This window comes from Mytilus trossulus, chromosome 4 (genome assembly GCF_036588685.1).
Source record: "Mytilus trossulus isolate FHL-02 chromosome 4, PNRI_Mtr1.1.1.hap1, whole genome shotgun sequence".
Taxonomy (NCBI): Eukaryota; Metazoa; Mollusca; class Bivalvia; order Mytilida; family Mytilidae; genus Mytilus; species Mytilus trossulus.
The window spans coordinates 46148534-46156232 of record NC_086376.1 but is presented as its reverse complement, the minus strand read 5'-3'; positions in this window follow the sequence as shown (position 1 = coordinate 46156232).

Sequence of the window (7699 nt, the reverse complement as noted above, 5' to 3'; positions counted from 1 at the left end):
CCAAACTCAAATCTCCAGTTGTGGCTTGACAACTCTGTCACATGTCTGTAGTAGTGCAGATACACTTTCTGTTCTGGGATGGGTTTTTTCAAGAATTTTCCTAGTGGAAGTGTCACAGTTTTAGTTGCAAAGGTCTGAGTTCCTACAGGAAATTGCATTGTCTTTATTTACAAAATTGCAATCTATGGTTGCTAAGAAACAGACTTAACCAAGAAAACTGAAAATTGACCAACGAACCATGAAAATGAGGTCAAGGTCAGATGAACGATGCCAGGAATACATGTACAGCTTACATTCCTTCCATGCAACAAATATATTAGATCTATTGTTTATAGTCTAAGAAAACAGACCAAAGCACAAAAAGAGGAGACAGATTTGTAAAAGCAAATTGCTTGTTTCTGAATCCCTAATATTATTTCATTGTATAATATGTTTAATGTTGATTTATCTGAATAAATATTGTTTAAACTAAAGCACAAAAACTTAATACTGAGCAATGATCCATGAAATGAGTTCAAGGTCATAAAAAACCATGTGATACTGACATGTACATCATACAATATTTTCATACACCAAATATAGTTGACATACCTGCCAGCCAGGTAGACATGAACACCTAACAATCATTCCATGCACCAAATATAATAGACATTAGTCACTTTAATAATTGCATAAAATTTAAGAAAAACAGACCAAACACAAAAATTATACCATTGAACCAAGAAAATGAGGTCAAGGTCAGAGTCATCTGTCAGTTGAACATGTACACCTTATAATCCTTCCATGCACCAAATATACTAGACCTACTGCTTATAGTATCTGAGATATGGACTTACCACCAAAACTAAACCTTTTTCACTGACCCATGAACTGAGGTCAGGGTCAAGTGTAAAAAGACAGGCATGATGACCTTGCAAGGTACGCACATACCAAAGATAGTTATCCTATTTCTCATATTAACTAACATTACAAAAAGCTTAACTTTTTCTTCAAGCAGTCGCTGAACCATGAAAAAGCGGTCAAGGACAATGGTTTTCCCTTTTGAATTGTTTTACACTAGTAATATTGGGCCCTTTATAGCTTGTTGTTCCTTGTGAACCAAAGCTCAGTGTTGAAGGCTGTACCGTGACCTATAATGGTTTACTTTTATAAATTGTTATTTGGATGGAGAGTTGTCTCATTGGCACTCATACCAAATCTTCCTATATCTATGTAACAGAGGGAAAGTTCTTAACATAAAATATCTATATACAAAGAATGAAGCATCCCGGTCTTCCACCTTTTAAACTATAAAGCTTTTAATAAGTTAACTAAAGCCCTACCAGATCACTATGATGTCGAGCTTTCTGCGGCAGAAGTAACAGGGTCTACAAAAACCATCAAAACTAGACTTAAACTGCATTCAATGATCCACAATTGTGTGTACAATTTCAAATGATTGGGTCAAGTGATACTGTAACTATCGTCCAGAAATGTGTGAAATACCATTTCCAACAGCAAGTCACAACTCCTGAACAATTATTGTAAAAAAAAATTACTTGACCTGTATTTTTAAGTGCTTATTAAAACGTTTAAACCTGCTGCATCTGTTTGCACCTGTCCATAGTCAGGAACCTAGTGTTCATTGTCTGTTGTTTGTTGATGTGGTACATAAGTATTTCTCATTTCTCGTTTTTTATATAGATTGGACTGTTGGTTTTCCTGTTTGAATGGTTTTACAGTAGCCATTTTTGAGACCCTTTGCAATTGCTGTTGAATGAGACCCAAAGCTGTATGTTGAAAGACGAATTATGACCTATAATGGTTTACATTTACAAATTGTTACTTTGATGGAGAGTTGTCTCATTGGCACTCATACCACATCTTCTTATATCTATTAACTATAAATCTACCCCTAAATTTTTTAGGCTTAAACAAATCAAACAATACATATTTATAATTCTGTTAATTTGACAGCTTGTGAGGACACACAGGGTTTAAACTAAAATGACTAAATAAAACTAAAACCCAAATGTAAATTTGCTGACAGCCTGTCAAACATGATAGACGCCATATTTAATTTATATCATAATTTATTTTCCAGCAGTACACCTTTATCAAACATATACAATGTACTATTTAATATCAATGTATCAATAGTGTATTCTCTTATATTTTTGAATTTTCACCCTTTATAAATATGAAAATGTGGAATAATTTAAAACAAATTAAAGCAAAAGAAGAGATGCTAGTTTGTTTACTTACAAATAAAGGAACAAATTGAAAAAAGATATGAAATAAACATATGTACAATAACATGTGTAATAAAAAAAAACAACATAATATGCATAAAATACAAAATGTAAAAATGTCTATTGTGTAAAACTAAAGCTTTAAAAAAGTCTGGCATTTTTGTTCTTCTTCCACTAAATAGCCATAGTGTTTGTACTGTATTTCTGCGATCATGCGTTTTCAACACATATTACATTGTCATCTTAATCTTCAGGATTGCTGACGTGCAAGTATTCTCTGTCAATATATCTATGGTTGATTTTTCTGGTGTCTTTTGTGTGTTAACTGTAGTTGAGGCTGGGTATTAAGATGGTGCTGCTACGATTCTAAATTTTGGAATTATTTCCTGTTTAGTACTAGCTACTACCAGTGGAATCCTTTTGGCTTTATTGATTCTGTTGCAGCTTTAGGTCAGAGTTGCCATTGAAATCTGTTATTGTTGTGAATACACAAAAATTGTCTAAATTACATTGTATTTTTCTGCAGAAACCTTTTATGTAGCCACAATAGATGTTACCTGAAAAAGAAATATAGATTCTTAAACATATCTCAGACAAAATTATATAATTGAAACACTATTTAATGCAAGAGAATAATTATCTGGGCATAACAATATGAATAATATATATATATACATAACTTTTCTTTCACTTTTTATGCCCAAACTACGATAGTAGAGGGGCATTATGTTTTCTGGTCTGTGCCTCCGGTCGTTCGTCCGTCCGTCTGTGCGTCCGTCTGTCCCACTTCAGGTTAAAATTTTTGGTCAAGGTAGTTTTTGATGAAGTTGAAGTCCAATCAACTTGAAACTTAGTATACATGTGCCCTATGATATGATCTTTCTAATTTGAATGCCAAATTAGAGTTTTGACCCCAAGTTTACGGTTCACTGAACATAGAAAATGATAGTGCAAATTTCAGGTTAAAGTTTTTGGTCATGGTAGTTTTTGATAAAGTAGAAGTCCAATCAACTTGAAACTTAGTGTACATGTTCCTTTTGATAACATCATTCTAATTTTAATGCCAAATTAGAGAATTTATTCCAATTTCACGGTCCAATAAACATAGAAAATGATAGTGCAAGTGGGGCATCCATGTACTGTGGATACATTCTTGTTTTTAAAAATTATTAACTTTTAAAACATCAGTCTTTATAGGATGAACAACAAGTTATTTGATGTCCAACATTAAATATGTTTTTCTTTATAATTGATTTATCATTTATCAGGCCATTAGTTTTACCATTGAACGCTTCACATTTTTCATATTGTGGACTTTTGTAGTTAACAATACAGTATAGGTTTTTCTCATTGTTAAATGTGGTAAAGTGATATAAGTTGCTAAAATTCTTGTCATATGTGTCATATGTGTCAATTATCTCATTACATTGTCACACCACAACTCTTAATTTTATTATAGTGGTAAAAATCAACATTGACATGCTATTAGATAAATAATTCATAAAATGCTATTAGATAAATAATTCATAAATCTACTGATTCTCACCATAAAGGTCAGCTCCAATGGCCATACCCAGCCTCAATTCTAATGTACATGCTGTGATGCTAACCTGAAAAATAAAATGCTTCATAATCAAAAATTGATTTATAGTATATAAAGGTGTAATAATTGTTGAGAATATATGGATTAGACAGCTATCCAACAACACAGCAATTATTCATGCAATTAACAAATATCCTCTAATTTACTCATATATTGGTACTGATAAATGAGAGTAGACTTCTCACCAACTCTATATTTTTTTTTTTTTTAACAAAATAACAAACTCACTGTACGTACCTTTGTATTTATTAGCTGTATAAGACTACCAAGTTTATTGCCAACACCATGAAAACATCTTACTGAAAGAACCTAAAAATAAAATAAAATGGATACATAAAATATTTCACAAATCCATTTCACTTGTCAAGATAACATTTACTAAATTTTGTTTTGATTTCTTACTACATACTCAGAACAATATTATATCAACACTTAAGTTTGCAAAATTCATATAACGATGTTATACAAAAAAGAAGTAAATGAATAATGACTTGATTTCAACTGCACAAAAATCTCAATATTTTACTCAGTTATCTCTTATTGAATTAACAAATCTTGATTGAAATTGTCTCCCCTTGGAAGTAATATTCCAATCTGTAGGCTTACTTTTTTATAATTTTAATAGTAATTCTTGTTGATATACCTGGTACATGTATAGAAGTTGTAAGGCTTAAATAAACCTGCCTTTCTTATTTTCTAGGTAAAGCTGCAGACTTATTTCTGACTTGGTTGAAGGTTTCTTTAACCATCTCTTTAATAGAATTGCTCTGCTACTTGGTTGAAGGTTTCTTTAACCATCTTTTTAAATAGAATTGCTCTGCTGGCTGCAATATGGAAAATCCATATGAAAAATAATTGAAACAATATTTAATGCAAAAGAACGATTAACTGAGTAGATATACAATTTAACATTTCTTTACTAAATGCTTTAAGTGACATGTTGACATATTAAACTACCTGTCTTTGTTGGCACAAAAGGATTGAAAAAGTCATTGTTTACTGTTTTATATCACATTTGTTATTGGTTTTCTTTTGACCATATCTCAATCCATTGGAGTTTGGTATGAATTGTTTCATATTTTGACATTCTGGGGACTTACTCAGCTTACTATACTGTATAGATTTTGCTCACTGTTGAAGATCGTTTTGATCTTTAGTTGATAACATCCTTGCCATTTCGTCTCTGCTTGATAAAAGTCAAATGCAATCATACCATACCTCTTAATTTCTATATATATTATAAGGGAACAAATTAAGATGACAACAACAACAAAAATCCCAAGATAATGTATCCCTTATTTTTATCTTGATACCTCCTTCCAATTTATATATAGATTCTTACATTGATACCAGCGGATTATTGGATTTATCCAATCGAGATGGTCAAATTATCAATTTTAAAACTTAAAACTTTATAATTTAACTTTTGAGATTGGATAAATCTGAATTTTAATCTAAATAAGAATCTGTTTCCCTAATGATTGAAAAATAAGTTTTATTTTTGTTTGTTTATATAACAAAGATCCCCTTCAAGTGCCTTTCACATTCCACGAAGTTGTCAATTTCTGTAACACCTGTTAGCATATTTTGATTCATCCAGTTAGCTAAAAAGGTTATGACCCTTAAAATCATCCAATGATCATCAGCAACCACATGTTGATCATATTTTTTTATGATTTAGGAAAGGGATAAAGGAGTAAGTTCGGTAAGGGCCATATTTGGCCCCAATTTTAAAGTTCATAGTTGCATGACAATACATGCTTTAAGTTGTCTTTTTAAGTTGTCTTAAAGACATGTTAGAAAGTTAAACAGAACAGTTTTTGTCAAAGTTTAATTCCTACACGTTGATTTTTACATCCATAAAAGGTCAATTTAAGGGATTTTGATGAAATTTGACAAAACCAGCCAGATCTCAACCAAATAAAATGGGTACAATTACAAAATTACAGTGTCGCCGGCAAATAACCACAAAATACAAGCTTAACATATTTCACAGATAATCTTTTTCGTGTTCTAAGTGATTAATATGTATACTAAAATAAAATTATATTCTTTTGTGATGTATATCTCAAATATATTTGTGTGATTTTCTATTCAATATATGGAAATCACACGAATTCCAAATGTCGCCAAGAAAGACTCCAAATATCGGTGTGAATTAAAATACTTTATTTCATCAAAATTATGATTAGATTTGCTTTTTTTATTTGACACCATATTGATTTTTATCAACAAAAATATTTTAGAATCAAAAGTTATAATATACACTTTGATTTACCCATTAAACCAATGTCGCCGATATACGTATAACCTACCGTAACGGATCTTTAGGTACAGTCAAAACATATTTATATGATTGGAAATCATGCCCAAAGTGACTTTAAGCAAAGTTGATACATCAACTTTTAAAATCCTGCCTTTAACTTTTATTGCAACGAAACGAAAAATAAAAATAAAAAATCTTTTTCTCTTTTTTTCGATTGTCGCATATAAGAATCCAACGTACGTAACGCGTATTTTGGAACGTTCTAACCAAGAACAAATCAAAATGATGATTATTTCATTGAAATCACCCATAAAGCTTCTCAATAATCAGTTTTGAGAAATCAATTCAACAATATTGTTACATATTTCCATGTATAATGTAAATAAATCTAACCTCCGTTTGAATAACCTCTGTGACACAGTTATTTAAAGTTAAGTTGTCAGACTTTTTTATCAGTATCAGCGGCTGCTGACACTGCCGAAAGTCATTCTTGTAGCAGACAGCATTCATTATAAAGGAAACAGACAAACAAAATATAGATTTTGAGAAAAAAAATGTTGTTTTGAGAAAGGAAGGTTAACTTGTTTTTTCCCTTTTATGGGAGCAACATTATAACGTTTAATAGACGTTATATCATCCATTTTCTTAGATGTAAAAAATAGTCTACAACACAACTTGTGTAATTACGACGACAGTCATAACTTTAACAGCGGTTAATGGCAAACATTTTCAAGATCATTTAGGACTCATCAATGTAACTGAGGTTATGCAAATAAAAAAAATTTAAACATGCATGTATTATCACGATCATACCAATTGAAATTCTTGTACATTGTTATAGATACCAAATCAGTCCATCAATTATCACTAATAAATATCAAAAGGTGATATCAATCATAGACGACATCATTGATTTACGTTACGGAGGATAGAAATTTAAGGAAAACAAGTTTTTTTCTCTAACAGGACTTCACTCTTTTTCAATAAGGATTTACTAAGAAAAATGTTTAATTCTGTTGTCTTGTTTGTCATTTAATTCCAATATTTACATTCATTTATATGTTTGCTGTTAGTAAGAACTGGAATTGTCAGTTATCGCGGTTTTAAATGAAGTTACGGAGGATAGAAATTTTCGAAATGAAACTATTTGACCCCAAAACTTCATAGTTGAGTATAAGATATACATTATAGTGTGAAGGGAGATGACATTATCTGTATAGAGCTAATAAAATTAAGTTGAACAGTATTCGGTTTAGGTAAAAAATATTTTTGAGTGAAAGTTCATGAATCGTTACGGAGTCTATTTGACTAAAAGAAACATATAACTTGATAGAAAACAGTTTATTAGTTTGTAATGTCAATAAATTGTTTAGAAAAGCTAGCATCAAAGAGTTAAGTGTAACTATGTATCAGCATTTAGATACTGGTTTGATATTAACCTCCGTAACAAAGATGGGGGTGTGGATTAATACAAGCATAAACTAGAGGCTCTAAAGAGCCTGTGTCGCTCACCTTGGTCTATGTGAATATTAAACAAAGGAAGCAGATTGAAAATTGACTACAAAGGTCAATAACTCCTACAGGGGTCAATTGACCATT